Raw genomic sequence first — 15,272 nt, forward strand, 5'->3', positions numbered from 1 at the left:
CATTTAAGACTGCCATTAAACCTATTTAATTGATAGATTATTCCTATCCCAGGGTCTCCTAAATTTCAAAACTACATATCCTACTGGAATATGCAGGATATTTATCCTGCAAGTTTTTGTCCAACTAAACTCATACTCTTTCCCCAAATCTGTTTTCTTCCTATATTCCTCTTCTCTGTGAATGCCATTATAATCCAAAAGTCACCAAAACTAGAATCCTAGATATTGCCTCTGTCTCCACACAAAAACTATTAGAACAAATAAGTGAATTCAAAGGTAGCAGGATACAAGATTAATATACAGAAATCAGTTGCATTTCTTTACACTAACAATGAAATACAGGAAAGAGAAAGTGAAGAAAAATCCCGTTTAAAACTGGCTAAAAAGAAAAACAATAAAAACAACCCTAGGAATAAATTTAACCAAAGAGGTGAACGACTTACATGCTGAAAACTATAAACACTGATAAAGGAAACTGAAGATGATTCAAAGAAATGGAAAGACATCCCATGCCCCTGGATTGGAAGAATATTGTTAAGATGGCCATACTACCCAAAGCAATCTACAGATTTAAAGCAATCCCTATCAAAATACCCATGACATTTTCTTTCTTTTTTTAAATGGATTTTTTAAAAAGTTAATTAATTTTTTTGAATTTTATTTTATTTTATACAGTAGGTTCTTATTAGTTATCTATTTTATACATATTAGTGTATATATGTCAATCCCAATTTCCCATTTCATCCCACCACCACCCACCCTGCTTTTCCCGCTTGGTGTCCATATGTCTGTTCTCTACATCTGTATCTCTATTTCTGCCTTGCAAACCAGTTCATCTGTGACATTTTTCTAGATTCCACATATATGCGTTAATATATATTTGTTTTTCTCTTTCTGACTTACTTCACTCTGTATGACAGTCTCTAGGTCCATCCATGTCTCTACAAATGACCCAATTTCGTTCCTTTTTATGGCTGAGTAATATTCCACTGTATATATGTACCACATCTTTATCCATTTGTCTGTCGATGGGCATTTAGTTTGCTTCCATGACCTGGCTATTGCAAATAGCTGAAATGAACATTGGGGTGCATGTGTCTTTTTGCATTATGAGTTTCTCTGGGTATATGCCCAGTAGTGGGATTGCTGGGTCATATGGCAGTTCTATTTTTAGTTTTTTAAGGAACTTCTATACTGTTCTCCATAGTGGCTGTATCAATTTATATTCCCACCAACAGTGCAAGAGGGTTCCCTTTTCTGCATTGGGTCTTCATTGCTGTGCACAGGCTTTCTGTAGTTGTGGTGAGCAGGGGCTACTCTTTGTTGCGGTGTGCAGGCTTCTCATTGCGGTGGCTTCTCTTGTTGCAGAGCATGGGCTCTAGGTGTGTGGGCTTCAGTAGTTGTGGCACGGGCTCAGCAGTTGTGGCTCGCAGGCTCTAGAGCACAGGCTCAGTGGCTGTGCTGCATGGGCTTAGCTGCTCTGCAGCATGTGGGATATTCCTGGACCAGGGTTAGAACCTATGTCCCCTGCATTGGAAAGCAGATTCTTAACCACTGCACCACCAGGGAAGTCCCACCCATGACATTTTCCACAGAACCAGAACAAATACTCCTAAAATTTATATGGAACCACAAAGACCCAGAATTGCCAAAGTGATCCTGTGAAAAAAGAACAAAGGTGGAGGCATAACCCTTCCAGACTTCAGACTATACTACAAAGCTACAGTAATCAAAACAGTGTGTTACTGGCACAAAAACAGATATACAGATTTAATGGAACAGAATGGAGAGCCCAGAGATAAACCCACACACTTATAATCAATTAACCTATGACAAAGGAGACAACAACATATGATGGAAAAAAGGCAGTCCCTTCAACAAGTGGTGTTGGGAAAGCTGGACAGCTACATGTAATCAATGAAATTAGAATACTGCCTCACACCATACACAAAAATAAACTCAAAATGGTTTAAAGACCTAAATATAAGACGTGATGCCATAAAACTCCTAGAAGAGAACATAGGCAAAACATTCTCTGACTTAATAAGCACCCCAAAGTTCATAGCAGCACTATTCACAATAGCCAAGACATGGGAACAACCCAAGTGCCCATCAACAGATAACTGGCTTAAGAAGACGTGGTGTACATATACATATACATACATATATGTGTGTGTGTATATATATATATATATATATATATATATATATATATAATGGAAAATTACTCAGCCATAAAAATGAAATACTGCCATATGCAGCAACATGGATGAACTTGGAGAATATTACACTTAGTGAAGTAAGTCAGACAAAGACTAACATTATATCATTTAAATGTGGAGTCAAAAAAATAATATAATGAATCTATATACAAAACAGAAAGAGACTCACAGACATAGAAAACAAATTTATGGTTATCAAAGGGGAAAGGGAGGGATAAATTAGGAGTATGGGATTAACAGACACAAACTACTATACATTAAATAGATAAGCATCAAGAATTTATTGTATAGCACAGGGAATTATATACAATATCTAATAATAACCTATGATGGAAAATAATATGAAAAAATATACATAACTGAAGCACTCTGCTGTATACCTGAAACTAACACAATATTGTAAATCAATTATACTTGATAAAAAAAAAAAAGGAGTTCCCTGGTGGCCTAGTGGTTAGGATTTCACGCTTTCACTGCCATGGCCCTGCAAGCCGCATGGCATGGACCACAAAAAAAAAAAAAGTCACCAAAACTTGAATTCTAGATATTGCCTCTGTCTCCTTCCTATTCACTTTTCTTCATATCCAATCAATTTCCACACCCCGCAGATTCTCTCTTAACATTTTTTTTTTTTTTTTGCGGTACGCAGGCCTCTCACTGTTGTGGCCTCTCCCATTGTGGAGCACAGGCTCAGCGGCCATGGCTCATGGGCCCAGCCGCTCCACGGCATGTGGGATCATCCCGGACCGGGGCACGAACCCGTGTCCCCTGCATCGGCAGGCGGACTCTCAACCACTGTGCCACCAGGGAAGCCCTCTCTCTTAATATTTTTCCTATTCATGATCTCTTCTCTGCCTCCACCAATTAATTGAGTTTGGCCTTTGTACCTGGATGAGTGCAAGCGTCTCCTAGCTAGTCTGCCTACCTCTTCCATGCTACTCTTACTGTGGTCTTTCTGAATGTGCATATGAACATATTACTGTCTGATTTAAAACACTTCAATAGTAGGGGACCTTAAAGATGGCAGAGGAGTAAGACATGGAGATCACCTTCCTCACCACAAATACATCAGAAATACATCTACATGTGGAACAACTCCTACAGAACACCTACTGAAGGCTGGCAGAAGACCTCAGACCTCCCAAAAGGCAAGAAACTCCCCACGTACTGGGTAGGGCAAAAGAAAAAAGAAAAAACAGAGACAAAAGAATAGGGACGGGACCTGCACCAGTGGGAAGGAGCTGTGAAGGAAGAAAAGTTTCCACACACTAGGAAGCCCCTTCGCGGGTGGAGACTGCGGGTGGCAGAGGGGGAAAGCTTCAGCGCCACGGAGGAGAGCGCAGAAACAGGGGTGCGGAAGGCAAAGCGGAGAGATTCCCGCACAGAGGACCGGTGCCGACCAGCACTCACCAGCCTGAGAGGCTTGTCTGCTCACCTGCTGGGACGGGAGGGGGCTGGGAGCTGAGGCTTGGCTTTGGAGGTCAGATCCCAGGGAGAGGACTGGGGTTGGCTGCATGAACACAGCCTGAAGGGGACTAGTGCACCACAGCTAGCCGGGAGGGAGTCTGGGAAAAAGTCTGGACCTGCAGAAGAGGCAAGAGACCATTGTTTCAGGGTGCACGAGGAGAGGGGATTCCTTCCCTGTCTGCCCACAGAAGGCAGAGCACCGCCTAAATGAGCTTCAGAGACGGTCGTAAGCCACGGCTATCAGCTCGGACTCCAGAGACAAGCATGAAATGCTAATACTGCTGCTGCAGCCACCAAGAAGCCTGTGTGCAAGCGCAGGTCACTATCCACCCCCCCCACCCCCCCGCCCCAGGAGCCTGTGCAACACGCCACTGCCAGGAACCTGTGATCCAGGGACAAGTTCCCTGGGAGAACACAAGGCACACCTCAGGCTGCTGAAACATCATACCCGCCTCTGCCTCCACAAGCTCGCCCCGCATTCCAATTATAACTACCATAAGCCTCCCTCCCCCCAGCATGAGTGAGCCAGAGCCCCCTAATCAGCTGTTCCTTTAACCTCATCCTGTCTGGGCCGGAACAGATGCCCGAGGGCGGCCTACACACAGAGGTGGGGCCAAAACCAAAGCTGAACCCCAGGAGCTGTGTGAACAAAGAAGAGAAGGGGAAATCTCCCCCAGCAGCCTCAGAAGCAGCGGATTAAATCCCCACAATCAACTTGATGCACCCTGCATCAAACCTTAATAGACAACGAACCATCCCAAAATTGAGGCAGTGGACTTTGGGAGCAACTGTAGATTTGGGGTCTGCTGCCTGCGACTGATTTTTATGTTTATCTTACTATAGTTTTCAGTATTTGTTATCATTGGTGGATTTGTTTATTGGTTTGGTTGCTCTTTCGGTTTTTTTCATTATTATTATTTTAAAAATACTTTTATTTTAATAATTTTCTTTTTTTCTCCCTTTCTTCTGAGCCGTGTGGCTGACAGGGTCTTGGTGTTCCACCTTGGTGTCAGGCCTGAGCCTCTGAGGTGGGAGAGCCGAGTTCAGGATATTGGATCACCAGAGACCTCCCAGCCCTATGTAATATCAATCAGTGAGAGCTCTTCCAAAGATCTCTGTCTCAATGCTAAGACCCAGCTCCACCCAATGGCTGGCAAGTTCCAGTGCTGGATGTCCCATGCAAATCAACTAGCAAGACAGGAACACAACCCCACCCATTAGCAGAGAGGCTGCCTAAAATCATACTAAGTTCACAGACATCAGAAAACACACCACCAGATGTGGCCCTGCCTACCAGAAAGACAAGATACAGACCCACCTACCAGAATACAGGCACCAGACCCCTTCACCAGGAAGCTTACACAACTCACTGAATCAACCCCACCCACTGGGGGCAGAGACCAAAAACAAAAGGAACTACGAACCTGCAGCCTGCGAAAAGGAAACCCCAAACACAGTAAGGTAAAGAAAATGAGAAGACAGAAAAACACACAGCAGATGAAGGAGCAAGATAAAAACCCACCAGACCAAACAAATGAAGAGGAAATAGGCAGTCTACCTGGAAAAGAATTCAGAGTAATGATAGTAAAGATGATCCAAAATCTTGGAAATAGAATAAACACCAGAAACGTTTAACAAGGACCTAGAAGAACTAAAGAGCAAACAAACAGTGATGAACAATGCAATAAATGAAATTAAAAATTCACTAGAAGGAATCAATAGCAGAATAACTGAAGCAGCAGAACGGAAAAGTGACCTGGAAGATAAAATAGTGGAAATAACTACCGCACAGCAGAATAAAGAAAAAAGAATGAAAAGAACTGAGGACACTCTCAGAGACCACTGGGACAAATTAAATGCACCAACATTTGATTTATAGGCATCCCAGAAGAACAAGAGAAAAAGAAAGGGTCTGAGAAACTATTTGAAAAGAGTATAGTTGAAAATTTCCCTAACATAGGAAAGGAAATAGTCAATCAAGTCCAGGAAGTGCAGAGAGTTCCATACAGGATAACTGCAAGGAGAAACATGCCAAGACATATAATAATTAAACTATCAAAAATTAAAACCAAGAGAAAATATTAAAAGCAGCAATGGAAAAGCAACAAATAACATACAAGGGAATCCCCAAAAGGTTAACAGCTGATCTTTCAGCAGAAACTCTGCAAGCCAGAAGGGAGTGGCAGGACACATTTAAAGTGATGAAAGGGCACTATGAGGAACAGTATGGAGGTTCCTTAGAAATCTAACAATAAAACTACCATACGACCCAGCAATCCCACTATTGGGCATATACTCTGAGAAAATCATAATTCAAAAGGAGTCATGACCCACAATGTTCACTGCAGCTCTATTTATAATAGTCAGGACATGGAAGCAACCTAAGTGTCCATCGACAGACGAATGGATAAATCAGATGTGGCACATATATACAATGGAATATTACTCAGCCATAAAAATAAACGAAATTGAGTTATTTGTAGTGAGGTGGATGGACCTAGAGACTGTCATACAGAGTGAAGTAAGTCAGAAAGAGAAAAACAAATACCAAAGGCTAACACATATATATGGAATCTAAAAAAAAAAAGGGTTCTGAAGAACCTAGGGGCAGGACAGGAATAAAGACACAGACTTAGAGAACAGACCTGAGGACACGGGGAAGGGGAAAGGTAAGCTGGGATGAAGTGAGAGAGTGGCATGGACATATATACACTACCAAATGTAAAACAGCTAGCTAGTGGGAAGCAGCTGCATAGCACAAGGACATCAGCTCGGTTCTTTGTGTCCACCTAGAGGGGAAGAATAGGGAGGGTGGGAGGGAGACATATGAGGGAGGGGATATGGGGATATATGTATACGTACAGCTGACTCACTTTATATAGCAGAAACTAACACACCATTGTAAAGCAATTACACTTCAATAAAGATGTTAAAAAAATAAAGTGATGAAACCAAGATTACCCAGCAAGGATCTCATTCAGATTCAACAGAAAAATTAAAACCTTTACAGACAAGCAAAAGCTAAGAGAATTCAGCACCACCAAACCAGCTTTACAACAAATGCTAAAGGAACTTCTCTAGGCAGGAAACACAAGAGAAGGAAAAGACCTACAATAACAAACCCAAAACAATTAAGAAATGGATACAGGAGCATACATATTGATAACTACCTTAAATGTAAATGGATTAAATGCTCCAACCAAAAGACACAGACTGGTGGAATGGATACAAAAACAAGACCAATATATATGCTGTCTAAAAGAGTCCCACTTCAGACCTAGGGACACATACAGACTGAAAGTGAGGGGATGGAAAAAGATATTCTATGCAAATAGAAATCAAAAGAAAGCTGGAGTAGCAATTTTCATATCAGACAAAATAGACTTTAAAATAAAGACTATTACAAGAGACAAAGAAGGACACTACATAATGATCAAGGGATCAATCCAAGAAGAAGATATAACAATTGTAAATATTTATGCACCCAACACAGGAGCACCTCAATACAGAAGGCAAATGCTAACAGCCATAAAAGGGGAAATCGACAGTAACATAATAATAGTGGGAACTTTAACACCCCACTATCATCAATGGATAGAACATCAAAATGAAAATAAATAAGGAAACACAAGCTTTAAATGACACATTAAACAAGATGGACTTCACTGATATTTATAGGACATTCCATCCAAAAACAACAGAATACACTTTCTTCTCAAGTGCTCATGAACATTCTCCAGGATAGATCAAATCCTGAGTCACAAATCAAACCTCAGTAAATTTAAGAAAACTGAAATCATATCAAGTAACTTTTCCAACCACAACAATATGAGACTAGACACTAGATATCAATTACAAGAAAAAAAATGTAAAACATTACAAACACATGGAGGCTAAATAATATGCTACTAAATAACCATTAGATTACCGAAGAAATCAAAGAGGAAACCAAAAAATACCTAAAAAAAAATGACAATGGAAACACGACGACCCAAAACCTATGGGATGCAGCAATAGCAGTCCTAAGAGGGAAATTTAGAGCAAAACAATCCTACTTCAAGAAACAACAAAAATCTCAAATAAACAACCTAACCTTACACCTAAAGAAATTAGAGAAAGAAGAAAAAGAAAACTCCAATGTTAGCAGAAGGAAAGAAATCATAAAGATCAGATGAGAAATAAATGAAAAAGATATGAAGGAAACAATAGCAAACATCAATAAAACTGAAAGATTGTTCTTTGAGAAGATAGACAAAAATAATAAACCATTAGCCAGACTCATCAAGAAAAAACGGGAGAAGACTCAAATCAATAGAACTAGAAATGGAAAAGGAGAAGTAACAACTGAGACTGCAGAAATACAAAGGATCATGAGAGATTACTACAAGCAACTCTATGCCAATAAAATGGACAACCTGGAAGAAATGGACAAATTCTTAGAAAAGTCCAACCTTCCGAGACTGAACCAGGAAGAAACAGAAAATATTAAAAGACCAATCACAAGCACTGAGACTGAAACTGTGATTAAAAATCTTCCAAGAAACAAAAGCCCAGGACCAGATGGCTTCACAGGCAAATTCTATCAAACACTTAGAGAAGAGCTAACACCTTTCCTTCTCAAACTCTTCCAAAATACAGCAGAGGGAGGAACAGTCCCAAACTCATTCTATGAGACCACGATCACCCTGATACCCAAACCACACAAAGATGTCACAAAAAAAGAAAATTCCAGGCAAATATCACTGATGAACACAGATGCAAAAATCCTCAACAAAATACTAGCAAACAGAATCCAACAGCACATTAAAAGGATCATACCCCATAATCAAGTGGGGTTTATCCTAGGAATGCAAGGATTCTTCAATATATGCAAAGCAATCAATACACCATATTAACAAACTGAAGGATAAAAAACATATGATAATCTCAATTGATTCAGGAAAAGCTTTTGACAAAATTCAATACTCATTTATGATAAAAACTCTCCAGAAAGTAGGCATAGAGGGAACCTACCTCAACATAATAAAGGCCATATATGACAAACCCACAGCCAACATTGTTCTCAATCGTGAAAAACTGAAACCATTTCTTCTAAGATCAGGAACAAGACAAGGCTGCCTACTCTCACCACTATTATTCAACATGGTTTTGGAAGTTTTGGCCATAGCAATCAGAGAAGAAAAAGAAATAAAAGGAATCCAAATTGGAGAATAAGAAGTAAAACTGTCCCTGTTTGCAGATGACATAATACTATACATAGAGAATGCTGAAGATGATACCAGAAAACTACTAGAGCTAATCAATGAATTTGGTAAAGTAGCAGGATACAAAATTAATGCACAGAAATCTCTTGCATTCCTATACATGAATGATGAAAAATCTGAAAGAGAAATTAAGGAAACACTCCCATTTACCATTGCAATAAAAAGAATAAAATACCTAGGAATAAACCTACCTAAGGAGACAAAAGACCTGCATGTAGAAAACTATAAGATACTGATGAAAGAAATTAAAGATGATACAAACAGATGGAGAGATATACCATGTTCTTGGACTGGAAGAATAAACATTGTGAAAAACACTATATTACCCAAAGCAATCTAAAGATTCAATGCAATCCCTATCAAACTACCAATGGCATTTTTCACAAACTAGAACAAAAACTTGCACAATTTGTATGGAAATACTAAGGACCCCAAATAGCCAAAGCAATCCTGAGAAAGAAAAACGGAGCTGGAGGAATCAGGTTCCCTGATTTCAGACTATACTACAAAGGTACAGTAATCAAGACAGTATGGTACTGGCACAAAAACAGAAATATAGATCAGTGGAACAGAATAGAAAGCCCAGAGATAAACTCATGCACATATGGTCACCTTATCTTTGATAAATGAGGCAAGAATACACAATGGAGAAAAGACAACCTCTTCAGTACGTGGTAATGGGAAAACTGGACAGCTAAATGTAAAAGAATGAAATTAGAACACTCCCTAACACCATACACAAAAATAAACTCAAAATGGATGAAAGACCTAAATGTAAGGCCAGACACTATAAAACTGTTAGAGGAAAACATAGGCAGAACACTCTATGACATAAATCACAGCAAGATCCTTTTTGACCCACCTCTTAGAGAAATGGAAATAAAAACAAAAATAAACAACTGGGACCTAATACAACCTAAAAGCTTTTGCACAGCAAAGGAAAACATAAACAAGACGAAAAGACAACCCTCAGAATGGGAGAAAATATTTGTAAATGAAGTAACTGATAAAGTATTAATCTCCATAATATACAAGCAGCTTATCCAGCTCAATATCAAAAAACAAATAACCCAATCCAAAAATGGGCAGAAGATCTAAATAGACAGTCCTCCAAAGAAGATATACAGATTGCCAACAAACACATGAAAGCATGCTCAACATCACTGATCGTTAGAGAAATGCTAATGAAAACCACAATGCAGTATCAACTCACACCAGTCAGAATGGCCATCATCAAAAAATCTACAAACAGTAAATGCTGGAGAGGGTGTGGAGAAAAGGGAACCCTCTTGCACTGTTGGTGGGAATGTAAATCGATACAGCCACTATGGAGAAGAGTAGGGAGGTTCCTTAAAAAACTAAAAATACAACTACCATATGACCCAGCAATCCCACTAATGGGCATATACACTGAGAAAACCATAATTCAAAGAGAGACATGTACCACAATGTTCACTGCAGCACTATTTACAATAGCCAGGACATGGGAGCAACCTAAGTGTCCATCGACAGATGAATGGATAAAGAAGATGTGGCACATATATAGAATGGAATATTACTCAGCCATAAAGAGAAATGAAATTGAACTACTTGTAGTGAGGTGGATGGACCTAGAGTCTGTCATACAGAGTGAAGAAAGAAAGAGGAAAACAAATACCGTATGCTAACACATACATATGGAATCTTAAAAAAAAAAAAAAAGGTTCTGATGAACCTAGGGGCAGGACAGGAATAAAGACGCAGACTTAAGAGAATGGACCTGAGGACACAGGGATGGGGAAGGGTAAGCTGGGACGAAGTGAGAGAGTGGCATGGACATATATATACACTACCACATGTAAAACAGATAGCTAGTGGGAAGCAGCCGCATAGCACAGGGAGATCAGCTCGGTGCTTTGTGACTACCTAGAGGGGAGGGATAGGGAGGGTGGGAGGGAAACACAAGAGGTAGGGGATATGGGGATATATGTATACATATAGCTGATTTACTTTGTTATATAGCAGAAACTAACACAACATTGTAAAGAAATTATGCTCCAATAAAGATGTCAACAAACAAACAAACAAACAAACAAATGCTTCAATAGCTTCCTATGGGATAAAGCTCAAAGTCCTCAGAATGGCAATACAAGGTCCTTTTCAGTCTGGCCTAGACCTACCTCTTCAATTACCAAAATGCATATTTTTAAACAATGTCAAACAGCTTGGTGAAAAACCTCCTGCATTCAATATTCTATAAGAAATACTAACATGTAAAGGAAATACACTTACAAAGAATGGAGTCTGTAGTCACCGTCACTAATCACTGATGGCGATGCATTCCTGCCTGTCTAAATTCTTATTTTTACTTTTTTGGCCATGCCGCATGGCTTGTGGGATCTTAGTTCCGTGACTGGGGATTGAAGCCGGGGCCACAGTAGTGAAAGCACCCAGTTCTAACCACTGGACGGCCAGGGAACCTCCCTACTTATCTTTCTAATGCCACTACCTTTTGTTTTTCCTTTCACAGCTGGCCTGATTACAGTGTCTCCAACCATCTACCTCTTAGACCTGTTTTCCAGCCCTTCAGAACTCCCCCCGTGTGGCCTCTTCCCTTTCTCCCTCTCCATCAGTCTCCCTCTGGCTCCGCTCTTCCCTGTCCAGCCTGACTTCACAGCCATATCACTTTGAGCAATACCTTCAGTTTGGAGCTACTCATTCTGCAGTCTCAAAAAATCTGAAGAACCCCAACCCTTGGTAATTTCAACCATCTGTACAAACTGATCTAACACTGGGGCAACTAAGCATTATGGAGAAAATTCATTAACCACAGGGACTGATATTAAGGCGAATTTAGGATCTAAAATTTCAGCAAATTTAGAATTTGAAATCTCCTAACATCTATTAGGAAATATCTCCTAACAGCTATTAGGAGAAATCTTGTAATCTCCTAACAGCTATTAGGAGAAATCTCCTAACAGCTACGAGGAGAATTTCAAATTGTTGAATAAATAATCACTGAGTGCCTATCACGTGCCACTTTTTTATTCTATTATCCTTTTTGTTCTGAAAATGTTTTTATATCTCTTATCAGAAATTGTTTAATGTAGTTCAATTTCAGAATGAAAGGGATGGGATTATTTTAATTTCATGTAATGTTAAGAGTATGTGAAAAATGACCTCCTAAAATGACACTACTACCTACTTGGTATTTCATAAATAGTCTCTCCATGCTCTGTAACAATGCTATAAACTTGTGCAAGCTGTTTTCTCTTCCTGGAATGTCTCTACCCACCTCCCCTGCTTAGTGATTTCCTATTCATCCTTTAAAACTTAGCTCAGTGTCACCCCCTCAGTGAAGACTTTCCTGGCTTTCAAGGAAGAGTAGTTAAGGACTCTCTTCTATGCCTCAATAACATCATATGTTGTGCCTCTGTCTCCCATATAAATAGTGAATCCTTCAGAGCAGGGGGTTGGTCTTATTGAGTTTGGTAAATGTTAGCAAAGGGTAGGCGATCTATGCACATGTACTGAATGAGAGAATACTGGGGAGTTGGACAAATTAGTTCTGTAACCTCTGAGCCTCAATGTTCTCACACCACAGAGTTGTTTCAAGAATTAAATTGGGACACAGTAATATTCATTAAATCATTTTGACAAGTGGTAATTTCCTCCTTTCTAGAATATGAACGCTCCAGAATCCTAGCTATTCAAGAGAGTATATCATCCCTAGATCTGCTTTACCACAAAATCATTAACCGCCAGTACATATAATTTCTCCTTTAAAATATCCTTTTCATAGGCATTAGTGGTTGGCTTTCTCTTCAGAGTCAGCTTCATTCTTTTTGAGAGCTGCTGGGTATTTGACAAATTGTAGAGAACTATAAAGCGGAGTTTAGGGCAAGTGGTTAGAGGCTGACTTACCAGCTGTCTTCTTCATAAGTACGGGCTTTAGTATAAAATTTGTGTTTCTGAAAAATTGTTCGATCTAAGTCACAGATTTGTTCATAGAATATCAAAACTAGAATTTAACTCAGAGTGCTAAGAATCTGCTACACTCTTGTCTGTTTCTCTGGAAGGTTTTTGAAAACTTGTATCATGAAAAATTAAAAGACAGACAAAAGCAGAGAGAAGAGTACAATGACCCTCTCCAGCAGTTATTTACATCTTTGTCTTACAGACAAATACTCAGTCAAGTCCCTCAATTGCTCTGTGCTTTAGGGTCCTCATCAGTAAAAAGTGAACTTGCATTATACCCATACCTTAAAAACTGGCTTCATGAAGCTCCCTTAGGGACTTCAGGGGTAGTAGGGTACTACACCTTTTTTCTCCCTCAATAGACAAATATTATATACAGGATTCATAATGTATTTGTGCAAAGGGATTCTGTGGCTAAATATTCTGGGAAGGAAAGTCACCAGACTAGACAACTTCCAACTTTCAGCTCTTAAGTACCGTGATTTTTTTTTTTTGGGCCACGCCACTCGGCTTGCAGGATCTTAGCTCTCTGACCAGTGATCAAACCTGGGCCCTTGGCAGTGAAAGCATGGAGTTCTAACCACTGGACCGCCAGGGAATTCCCAAGTACTGTGATTTTACATATCTGATATACACTGAAATACAACCTGGTAAAAAGAATTTACTTTTCACATCAGCAGTTCAAACAGTTTTCTATTCAATCCATACTCAGTAAGTACATGGATGTTAGAGCTGTCCCTTTTCTACTGACAGTTGCACAATTTCAGATACTCAAAGAAAAGAGAAAACAAATATTGGGAGTTTGATTCTCCTGAGAAATACTTTCACGTTTCTGGGGATGAGGTAAAGTTCGTTTATTTTAATGAGTTATGAAAGTCTTTCTCTAGCCAGCCCGCTGTGTGTGAATGGGTTGCGCCGGGGATTCTTAGCTCTGATGCAGAGGATTTGCTTATTCCTTTGAGCCCCCTAAGGAGAGGTGACATGGAGAGCAGATAATCAGCATGCAGCACTGAGATGAGCTGCATATGGGATAGATGATAAAACGGCACAGGACAGACCTTCAAGATGGCGCAGGAGTAAGACGTGGAGATCACCCTCCTCCCACAAATACATCAGAAATACATCTACATGTGGAACAACTCCTACAGAACACCTACTGAACGCTGGCAGAAGACCTCAGACTTCCCAAAAGGCAAGAAACTCCCCACGTACCTGGGTAGGGCAAAAGTAAAAATAATAAACAGAGACAAAAGGATAGGGACGGGACCTGCACCAGTGGGAGGGAGCTGTGAAGGAGGAAAGGTTTCCACACGTTAGGAAGCCCCTTCGCGGGCGGAGACTGCGGGTGGCGGAGGGGGGAAGCTTCAGAGCCGCGGAGGAGAGTGCAGCAACAGGGGTGCGGAGGGCAAAGCAGAGAGATTCCCGCACAGAGGATCGGTGCCGACCGGCACTCACCGGCCCGAGAGGCTTGTCTGCTCACCCGCTGGGGCGGGCGGGGCTGGGAGCTGAGGCTCGGGCTTCGGAGGTTGGATCCCAGGGAGAGGACTGGGGTTGGCAGCGTGAACACAGCCTGACGGGGGCTAGTGCGCCACAGCTAGCCCGGAGGGAGTACGGGAAAAAGTCTGGAGCTGCCAAAGAGGCAAGAGACCATTGTTTCGGGGTGCACGAGGAGAGGGGATTCAGAGCACTGTCTAAATGAGCTCTATAGATGGGCACAAGCCACGGCTATCAGCGCGGCCACCAGAGACAGGCATGAGACGCTAAGGCTGCTGCTGCAGTCACCAAGAAGCCTGAGTGCAAGCACAGGTCACTATCTACACCTCTCCTCCCGGGAGCCTGTTCAGCCTGCCACTGCCAGGGTCCCGTGATCCAGGGACAACTTTCCTGGGAGAACACATGGTGCACCTAAGGCTGGTGCAACGTCACACTGATCTCTGCCGCCACAGGCTCACCCCGCATTCCGTACCCCTCCCTCCACTCTGGCCTGAGGGAGCCAGAGCCCCCTAATCAGCTGCTCCTTTAACCCCATCCTGTCTGAGTGAAGAACAGACGCCCACAGGTGACCTACACGCAGAGGCAGGGCCAAATCCAAAGCGGAATCCCAGGAGCTGTGCGAACAAAGAAGAAAAAGTGAAATCTCTCCTAGCAGCCTCAGGAACAGAGGATTAAATCTCCACAATCAACGTGATGTACCCTGCATCTGCGGAATACCTGAATAGACAACGAGTCATCCCCAAATAGAGGCAGTGGACTTTGGGAGCAACGATATATATATTTTTTTCCCTTTTTCTCTTTTTGGGAGTGTGTATGTGTATGCTTCTTTGTGTGTTGTCTGTATAGCTTTGCTTTTACCATTTGTCCT

General features: G+C 41.1%; 1 protein-coding gene across 3 annotated transcripts in view; it reads right to left on the reverse strand.

Moving 5' to 3' along the window:
* The window catches only part of EEIG2 (EEIG family member 2), a 108,030-nt gene that overhangs the window by 16,882 nt on the left and 75,876 nt on the right, over positions 1 to 15,272 (reverse strand). The gene's annotated exons all lie outside the window — the stretch shown is intronic.

The sequence above is a fragment of the Lagenorhynchus albirostris genome, chromosome 2 (genome assembly GCF_949774975.1).
Source record: "Lagenorhynchus albirostris chromosome 2, mLagAlb1.1, whole genome shotgun sequence".
NCBI classification, from domain to species: domain Eukaryota; kingdom Metazoa; phylum Chordata; class Mammalia; order Artiodactyla; family Delphinidae; genus Lagenorhynchus; species Lagenorhynchus albirostris.